Genomic DNA, 10759 nt, shown 5'->3' with positions numbered 1-10759 from the left:
ACTTTCCTGAAGACAATTTTTTTCCCCCCTGTTTTTGTTGTTTGGACATTTGCATTTTGCTTTCCCGTTGAATTATGCTACAAGGTTCACGCCTAATGTAATCTACCATTTAGGGAGCCAATTTCTGAGGTGATTGGTGCCATCCACTGTTAAAACGCAGACACTGCAGCCAACGTTTCTTGAAGCTATTATTACTTACAAACGACATTTGAAGCAAGGAACTTCATAATAAAAATGAAATTGCTAGCATTTTGGGACACAAAATGTCATTCAAAAGCAGAAAGAAAACTTATTTCTACCGCATCAACACAGTCTTTCAGAATCTCTCATTTAAAGAAGGTTTACTGACTTCTAAATGATATGGATAATGCTTGGTGCTGTGGGTATTTTCTTGCCTGTTTTGCCATGCTGTATGTTATAAAACACAGTTTCACTGATGAATTTATTGTATGAGTATAGTTCTGGATATATTCCTGATAAATCTGAATTCAAATGCAGTATAGTGGTCTGAGGCTGCTCTCAGGGAGGTGACTGTGAGTGTGAGCAGTTGTGGTTCTGCGACCCAGCCTGCTGAGATTAGGGAGTACCTGACATTGTAACATTCAAGAAAAACAAAAGCCCTTTTGAGGTGTGCATCAAATGTGCATCAAAAAAAAAGATGCTATGGAAAAGGTTTACTAATGATTATATACACGGGACAATTATTAAAACAAGTTGGAACTTTCTCCCTGCATTGTTGTGGACTCAAAAAAAAAAAATCATATTTTTACCTTTTTTTTTTTTTTTTTTTTTTTTTTTTGTTTTGGAACTGCAGCCTCAACTTAATATTCCTCATACTTGGGAGAAATTTCAAGCCTCTTGCCATAAGCACAAATGCAGGTGTATGAACCCTAAATGTGAGCTAAGCTGAGAACACTGGAAATTCTCTGACGTCTTACAATAGGCTGCTTATAAAGTGGATTTGTTGAGAAAAAAGTGATTTTGTTTTCCTCCTATGGGAGGAATTTATTTTGCAGTAAAATATCCAAAGTGACAAGCTGTGTTTAGTTGCAGGGGAAGTTTCACTTTCCTGGATCTTTGGTGGTATCTTGTAAGTTTATTTTAGAGATGGAAAAGTGCAATATTTTGCTGGTAGCAGTCGAAGGAATTTGACACACACCCAGTGCCTGGTCTTGATTTTCTGCTTGGCACACCTGCAGGATATATTAGAGATTTTCCTGAATGTGAGTGGATGACAAGTTTATTGTTTGCATTACTGTTGGGGAAATAGTGTAATGGTGATTTGTAAATAGGTGTGGGGTTTTTTTGATGTTTCACAATAGCTTGCTTCAGCTGCCTGGTGCAACTGCTTGCTCTTTATTAGAATTTCTGCAATTGTAAATTGGTTGTGTGAATGATTTTATGAAACTGGGCCTTCCTGAGTACTTTGGGTTTGGGCTGCATGCTTTAAACAGGAGCTGTACTGGTTGAAACAATGAGGAAAACGAATTTCCAAACTGTCTTTCAGACCCGTGCTGGGTAAATGAGCTATGGAATCTATATGCACTTTACAGATGGTGCTCTGATCCTCAGTATTATGGTCTTCAGTGGGGTTATTTGCATGCAAATTTAAATATTTGATTGTTTGCAGGATGTGGACTTAAAATACTAGGGTGTAGGAAGTACCCTGCATTAATATGAATAGCAAAAATTTTAATTTGCAGTCTTAGCACAAATGGTAGCATATTCTAAGAGTGATACTGCAAATAAATTCTATATCTTTCAGAAGGAAATATACAGAAATAATGTGACTAGAGCCCTCAAGTTTTGTGTGTAATATAGTCCTGAAACTCAAGACAACCCCAAATGCTCATTAGGAAATGTTGGTATATTTTTTAACTAAATTTTTTTTGTTGTTGTTGTTGTTTAGAGAACTACAGAGAAAAAAAGCCAAAAATGGCTTGAAATGGAATTATTTAAGATGCTTTAAGAGACAAACTTTTACATCTTGTTCAAGTCCCCAGTTATAGTTATGGTGTGCCAGACATTTATGTGTGCTTGAAGCCCTGGTGACTAAGAAGGTAATGAAGAAGGTTTCCCTTTTGGAGAATTTGTTGCAATGCTGCCAACTTAATGACCCTATAGATCATCAAGTTTTGTATCAAGAGGCAAACTTTTTGAAAATGATCCAAGGTATAGGTTCTGTAATTAGTAGTTTCTATAACTGGAACTTATTTTATAACGAGTTATTTTATAACGAGTCATTATAAAAGGAAGAAAAGACAAAAGTACTGCAATTACACATGCATCAATTCTTGAGAGTGGATAGTATTTTTTTTTCAAGTATTGGACTGCATTTGGGTTTTTTTTTGAGGCTTTTTGAGTGTGTTGGCTCAAGTTTCTTAATTAGTTACAAAAAGCTGCAGGTGTATTGGCAAAGACTGTTATTTAGCCTGGGAAATGTTCCAGGACATAGTTTTGTGGGGCTTTTTTCTAATGTAAATATTTAGCTATATTATTACCAGTAATTTTAAAGGTTCCACACTGTGTGACTACTGTGTCACACAGTAAACGTTGCAGCTTCACTTGGATGACTGGCAGAACAAATGATAACCTAAGAGTACAATCTTTATTGTGAGAGGGGGTTGAACACTACTGAATAACTTGCAGAAATGCCAGCTGGTATCTGAAGGGGTGTCAGCACCATGCAGCTGGCTCTGAGCAATGCAAAAAGTGAGCCATGCTCAAGTGCCACTCTAAGTTAGTTTAAAATAGAGTACTTTGTCAAAGTTTCTGCAGCTACAAAAAATTAAAGCAGCATTCTTACTAATCTTGCTATAATCTTCATAAAGGTCTTTCGAATAATTTTTTATAGGTTATCAAAAGTGAGACTCTTGGGCATCATTAAGGTTTTATGACTCTTGCAGCCGAGTGTTTAGTGTTTGGTGGTGTGTTTTTTTTTGTTTGTTTGTTTGTTTGTTTTTTTTTAATTTCATAAACATTTTGCTACTACTCTGACTACTGGAATTTAATTTTTTTTTTTCTGTAAAGCACTAGGTATGGTTAATTGCTGAGCAATGTGCATGCATGTGTGCTGTGCCTGTTAGGTGGCTGACTGCTAAAAGAATAGGACCTTACAGCTGAGTTCTGTCTGTTCTGGGAGGTTCAGTTCAGTTTCAGAGTGGGTGGGAAGTTGCACCAGTAATTGGAAGGTACAAGAGGTGCAATGAGCTGTGAAGATGTGCTTACAATGGCTTTTTAATGTTTTTAAAAAATGCAGTCTGTAGTAAAACATACTGTGGATGATGTGCTTTTTGTTTTTCTCTTTATATTTGTGCAAAGCAGGATGAGAATAGGTATAGAGACATCTGTGTCTGAATTATGTCAGTTTGCAGATAACTTACAGAAAATCTAACTGTTGTAAGGTTAAGGCTAAGATAAGTGCATATTAACCTGAATGTATGGTCCTGCTGACTTCAGTTTTACTGCTGAGCAGACTAAATGTTGATTTACTTCAGTAATGTTTTCCAGAATCTGGTCCTAAATTTTAGTATTATTTTAATGTCTGAAACAGTATGGTAATACTTGGTTTATATAGAACAATATTTTTTCCTCAATTACAGATGAGAGTTCCCTCTGAATACACCAAGGTTTTTTAACTTTTGTGTATGGAGAGTAAGCTGGGCCAGACTTTCTGTACAGTGATTTCTACACTGTCTAAGTGTGTGAAGATGTTTCTGATATATTTACACTGCAATTGATCCTCTCTTGAGGGGTATATGAAAACACTGCAATCAAAAATTGGACTCACAGGATTCCTGTGTGAATAAGGCTTGATATAATTCTACTAAAAATGGTGGAATCAGCTGATGTAAATCAGAATATTTTAACAATTTCCATAAAATTTTAGTTACCACAACTGGGCATGCTAGGCTTGTGTAATAGTGGTGAAAAAAGCAAATTAAGCTGATTTTCTTTACATAAAGCACAATGATGCATTTACATTTGATACCAGTGTATTTTATTGCATGTCTCAGAGCAAAGGCAGTTCAGTTAAATATCAGTGGAAGGTTTTTTCTAGACAGAGACCTCTGGAAATTGCTTCAACCCTTTAACATTTAGAAAGCATATTTAGAGAAATGGGATGCCTCCATTTATGTGCTTGCTTTCACAGTGGTAGAAAAACAGTAAAATGTTTTCAGAATGATACCATTCCATTTCAACTTATTCCACTATAAGTAATAGTATTTTATTGGAGAGTCCTTCATCAATATCTAGGAAAAATAAGTTGGAGGTAATTTGCTTTATATGACTGATAAAATTTTTCAAACCTCTGTCATTCATGTTATCACTTTTTCATACTCCTGTTCTGTTAGTTGCAGCCTTCTCCAGACTATTAAATCCTTAAACAACACACTTCCATCATGCATGTAGCAATATGAATAAGTCAGGACTATCCCCAGTGGCATTTGAGCTGTATTTTAGCACAGTTAAATGCAATTTTGCCTTGGAAATAAGATGTAATTATTTGAATTTCCTCCCTGAACAATGCCTACTCTTGACTGGTTTAAAATCATCTTCTTTGACCCTAGAAAATTATATGTTTATTTAAATCTACTTCTAAGTCCAGTTAATCCATGGAGATTTTTTTTTGTTGTTGTTGCATTAGAAGAGCATAGCCATGCTGCAAACCTGAACAAGTGTTACTCAGGCAGTACTGTGAGGGGTAAACTTCCTGCTAGAAACCATCTATAGTAAAAAGAAAAATCTGGGATGGAACCTGATTTCTGAACTCATTTGAAAATATACTCTTGGGAAAACATGCAGTTCATTTTGAAACAGTAAACCATCATGAACATTTTTTCCTCTTATTGATTGAGTTGTAAAGTTACTATAAATGAGCAGAAATGGTTCTAACCAAATGCTTCCCAATATACAGGTGCTGCAATTTCAATTTTGTGTGCTCTGGCAATGAACGACAAATTTTTTTCATATCTCACGCTCCACTGCAGAGGCATCCTCATAAGAATCAGGTAAAAGTGTTCCTCTTGTATCAGTGTTTCATTGTGCTTTGAGCTGAAAATGACCAATGCAAGGTCACAGTAGTATTGTCTAAATAACATCACATGGTAAGATTTGTGATAAAATAGGCCTTAGTAATAAGAAAAGCATGCCTGTTAATGTCAGCTCATTAACTTGGCTTACTGATTTAATTTTGGTTATTTTTGTGGTATAAGAGCTTGTGACCTGCAGCCATTTCACTTTGCAAGCCTTGAACAAAGGTAGGTGATAGCAGTTTTAAGATTAGATATGTTTAGGAGTAGTCACAAGGGTATTTAAGGTCAGCTCAAAGGCAACAATGTACCCAATAATATTTATGTAGTTTGCTTTGAAATAGAGAAGTTCAGTGTGTCCAATATCTTTAAGAATTTGGGGGTTATTTTTCACTTATACTGGTGGAAATTAAGACTTAACAGTATTGATGTCATTGGGTGTACTGTGGCTTAAAAGCAGAACAAATGAGACACCTGTAAAACCCCTTCAGTATTTGAGCTCTCTTTCCCTGAAAAGTATTTCAAACATTAACTTTGTTACTTTACCTACCCATCAAGAAATCCATTATAACGGTGTCTGTGATACCAGAACCATAAAACTGGGTTAGGAATTGAGCTGTGGTCTTCTACAACCCCAAGGCATGGTATGGGCATTGCTAGCTTTTAATGAATTGTATCAAATTGCTACCATCTAGGGGGATACAATATAAGAAATTAAAGGAAGTATAGAAATTAATCTTATCCCCAAGGAGTTGCAGCTGAGCCAATTATTGGAGATTAGGAACAGGCCTGACTCTAACAGGCTGCAGCTGTAGCCAATAAGAAGAGTGTTATGAAAGAGTGGATTGGTTGGTTGGGGGGGAACTGGAGTCAGTTGGCTCCTGTGAGAAGAAGGAAGAGTCAGTGCTTGGAGGAGCTGCCTATGAGAAACATCAAGGAGGTATGAAACTCTAGCAATATAACAACACTACCAGACATCAAGCACCATCCTATAACTTAGCTGTTTGCAAAATATCACTGCTACATAAAAGTTATTTAAAGTTTGATGTAATCAGAAGCGTGTGACGACAAAAAAATTGAATTGAGTCTTCATACTTTCTTCACTAAAATATTCTCTCTACCTGTTTGTGTTCCTGAGTTTCCTCTACAAGGAAAGGCCCTTCATATATTTTAATTAAAGTCCAAAGAAGAAATAAATTGTCCTTGGTATATGTCATGCTAATGAGTACTGGTTAGTTTTAAAATACATGTTCATTGGTTTTACATGATAATTCCATTTGAACCACAATATTGTGTTTATACAGAAACATTTTCTGGGAGCAGTAGGGGGCATCATTTCCCTTTTGTAATTCTTCAGAGACATTAACCTTGTGCATTATGTGTGCAAACTGAGTTTTCGTTTTGTTTATGACATTAATCCTGGGGTTAAGGTTGGCCTGTGGTGAGCAATAATAAGTTTAACCTTTGACTTTGTGCAATAAGATGTAATTTATTATTTTTAGACTCTTTGTGAGTGCCACTGCCCTCACTTCTGCTTAAAATAAATTGAGACAAGTGAGCTTTAGATATCACTGATCTTTACATGCAAGACATAAATCTAATTTACTTATTGCCTGAGCTTAGTTCTTTAGACTCTGATTATGTTTTTTAACAGTGCAAACATTTTCTGTTTGGTTGATTTATTAGTTGATTTCTGTAATTCATAGAATCTTTGCTCCTTCACATAGATTTCAAACCAGTAAACATAAATTCTGGAATGTCTAAATGCATAGAAACTTTATGAAATGTGGAAACAAAGCAAGCAAGCTATTCATATGCATAATATTTATTTGCAAAATAACTGAGATTAGGAAAACATTTAAAATTTAATTTTCAAAGGCAATTTAAACATGATTAAACAACTAGCAGCATGTAAATAAATTGTTTCTGTAGCCCCTGCCTTGACTTATAATGTATATGTTATTTATAATTTTTCTTAATTTTAAATGAAAGGTTTTTAACTTTTTTCTTTCTTTGAAAAACACTGCACTTTAATTTGCATTGAATGTTTGAGTTGCCTTTTGGATTGTAAGTGAAGAACAAATTTATAGCAAATTTACTACTCGCCATGCCCTTCAAGCAAAAAAACCCCAACTTTTAAATTGTGTACTGTAAGTGCTTCCTCTTTTTGTCCATGTAGAGAAGGTGGTGACTCATCAAATATTTTGGATGGGGTGTGAGGTATATGCTGATTTCATAAATGATTTGGTTTAAGGTTATTCAGGTAGAATGATTCAGGCTCATGGTAAGACCAGAACATTGAATATCTCCCACATCTCAGGCTTTGTATTTTGATACTGGACCTGTGTTCATCATAGCAATAATCATAAAAAAATATTTTTCAGTATACATAGAGTGTGTGCAAGTTAAAGGCCAGAAAAACTTGAATAGAAATAAAAGTTGTGTAATGCTCTTTTGGAAGAGTACTGATGTTTGGTAGGATTCTAAAATAGGTTTTTCAGACTGGATTTAATATTTTTGAATGAAAAAAGGAAGTTAAGCCACATAGATGAAGAAGCTCAAACCATATACATTCTTCCCATGCAAGCTTATATAGAAAATATGTGTTTAATTGCATCATTTCCATGGCAGGACTGCCCATGACAACTTTATTTATTCTTCATAGCACCAAGGGTTAGTTTGATGGTAGTTTCAATCCTGCTCCTAAATTTAAATGTTTGACAGCTGAAGAGGCTGTTAGTGTCTGTAGTATGTGCTGCTATTTGAATTTTCTCCAGTTTGTTTGATATAAGTGGTCTTTTGGCTGAGCTTGCTCACAATAGAAGAGCACTCAGTGCATGAGCTCAGCTCCTGCTGGCTTGTTACAGGTAAGAGATGTGCAGAATATTATAAATCCAACAGTAACAGCTGCATCTCATGACACACAATAGACAGTGATGGATTGTCAGAGTAATTACACTCCTTACAATCTTAGAGGAGTAATTTTGAAAATCTTCCTGCAGCATGACTTTCACAGATATTCTTCGTAATTTCCCTTAAGTTTTAATTGTTTTAGATAATGAACATATAATAGTAAGAATTGAAGACACCATCATTTATGCTAGTTTCATACACTGCAGCTGTGTTGGGTAGAACGTGTTTAAATGTGAGTTGAGGAGGAAGAAATTATTCTACTGACACAGAAGGAGGAAAGAAGAAAGGAAGTGCTTTTTGGTTTTTCAAATGTGACATTAAAAAAGGCAATTTATTTTTTAATAGTGGGCTGTTTTATTTGAGAACACAGAAGCTGTGTGAGAGCTGAAGGGTGTGCTCTTCATTGGTGAACCAATAAAATGTATTGCACTAAGATGTTATTCATACTGTAACAAACCATATCAAATATTTGCAATAAATACCAAATTTTAAGATTGGCAATCCTCCTCACAGGGTTAGAACATCAAGGGATGGTAACTTCCACTTGTGGCAAAAGGGTGTTTTTCAGCTAGTGATAATAAACTGTCACTTGGAGGTTGATCAGTTGTTAAAAAGGATCTCTTTCTGTGCACCAGCTATCCCAGCCGAATTTGGAATATCTGATGTTGGTATCAGAACTGTTGTGTTTGGAAACTCCAATCTGAAAGCTAAAAATCTTCAATTAGGGATAAAAAAATGTGAGGATAGTGCACGTCACTTAACTGCATTAGCCTGCCCTGGAAGTGGTACAGTTAAGGGGTATATACTATAAAATGTCATAGTTCCCAGTTTGCAGCCATCCTCAGGATAAGTCAAGAGGCCTTTTTCTCTGTCCTTTTTGCAGTTATTAATATTTAATGTGCAGTTATGATAAAACAATATAGGATAAAATCCCAGGACTCTTCCCAAGACAGATATTTCCTCTGACTGCTGTGAGCAGATCACCCTGAGTGCTATCACCTGGCCCGTGCAGGACACCAGGGGATTGTGCCCAGTCACCCTGGGTTTATGAAAGGCAGTTCCTGCTTGAGTAACCTGATCTCCTTCTGTGACAAGGTGACCCACTTAGTAGATGAGGGTAAGGCTGTGAATCTTGTCTACCTGGGCTTAAGCAAAGCATTTGACACAATTTCCCACAGCATTGTCCTGGAAAAATTGGCTGCTTATGGCTTGGATAGGTGCCCTGTTTGGTGGGTAAAAACTGACTGCAGTGCTGGGGACCAGTCCTGTTTGATATCTGTATCAATGATCTGGAAGAGGGGTCCAAGCACACCATCAGTGTCCTTGCAGGTGACAACAAGTTGGGCAGCAGTGTTGGTCTGCTGGAGGATGGGAAGGCTCTGCAGTGGGACAGGCTGGATCAATGGGCCAAGGCCACTGGTCTGTGGTTCAATAAGGCCAAGGGCTGGGTCTTGCACTTGGGCCACAACAACCCCATCCAGGGATCCAGGCTGGGGCAGAGTGGCTGGAAAGGGCCTGGCAGGAAAGGACCTGGAGGTGCTGGTTGACAAGAGCTGAACATCAGTGAGGTGTGCCCAGGGAACGAAGGAGGCCAAGGGTACCTGGCCTGTATCAGCAATAGTGTGCTCTGCAGGACCAGGGCAGTGATTCTTCCCCTGTATTGGCCCCTGGTGAGGCCACACCTCAAATCCTGTGTTCACCTTTGGGTTCCTTGCTAAAGGAAGAACACTGAGGTGACGGAGCAGGTCCAGAGAAGGGCAACAAAGCTGGTGAAGGGTCAGTCATAAGAGGAGCGGCTGAGGAAGCCAGGGGTTCAGCCTGGAGAAGAGGAGGCTTAGGCAGGGACCTTCTTCCTTCCCACAACTCCCTTACACAGGAGGGTGGAGCCAGGTAGGGGTCAGCCTCTTCTCTCAATTGACAGGTGATGAGGCAAGAGGAATCAGCCTCAGGTTATTCCAGGAGAGGTTTAGGCTGGATATTAGGAAAGATTTCTTCACTGAAAGGGTTGTCATGCATTGGAACAGGCTGCTCAGCAAAGTGGTGTAGTCTGTCCCCAGAGGTATCTAAAAGATGTGTCACCTGGGGACATGGCTTAGTTATAGACTCGGCAGAGCCGGGTTAATGGTTTGACTCACTGGCCTTAGAGGTCTTTTCTAAACTAAAACATTATGATTCTATGATTTCATCTGCTTGAAATTGTCCCTGTGGACCTAACAGAAATAATTCTAACATTGTTGCTGCTTTTCCACTGTCTGTGTATCTTTGCCAAGTTGATTGAGAAAGTCATACTGGTAGTAGAAGGGAAGGAAAGGTAAAGAGAAATCCCGATCTGAAGGTTTGCATTGTTGGACTTCCATCTTTCCTGTTCTTTCTCAGAATGGATTGTAACAAATGCTATGTACTATAAAAAACTTAGTTCAAAGCAGCTTTCTTAATTCAAATATTTTTTCATTTGAGCAAATAAAAAAAGTTGAGGCAACAATGAGCAAACTGCATGTCACATAATGGCTACTGTGCAGGAGAGACATATATATATTAGAAATACATTTTAAATATACTATGTATCAATACATAGCATATATTAATATAATATTATATGTATGGAATATATAGTATACAGTGAATGTATATAGTATTATGTCTTTATATATAATATATATAGAATATAAAGCAACAAATTAGCAGTCTTTCAGTAGCTCTTAAAGGCTAAGGTCAAGTGAAATGTAGCTCTGATTATACAACCTAATTTTTCTTGTGTGTTCCTCTGTGCCATTTCATATAGAAGTTGTAATGACAGAATATTTAGAAATGTT

This window comes from Fringilla coelebs, assembly GCF_963513975.1.
Source record: "Fringilla coelebs genome assembly, chromosome: 14".
Lineage (NCBI taxonomy): Eukaryota > Metazoa > Chordata > Aves > Passeriformes > Fringillidae > Fringilla > Fringilla coelebs.
This window is presented reverse-complemented; position numbering follows the sequence as displayed.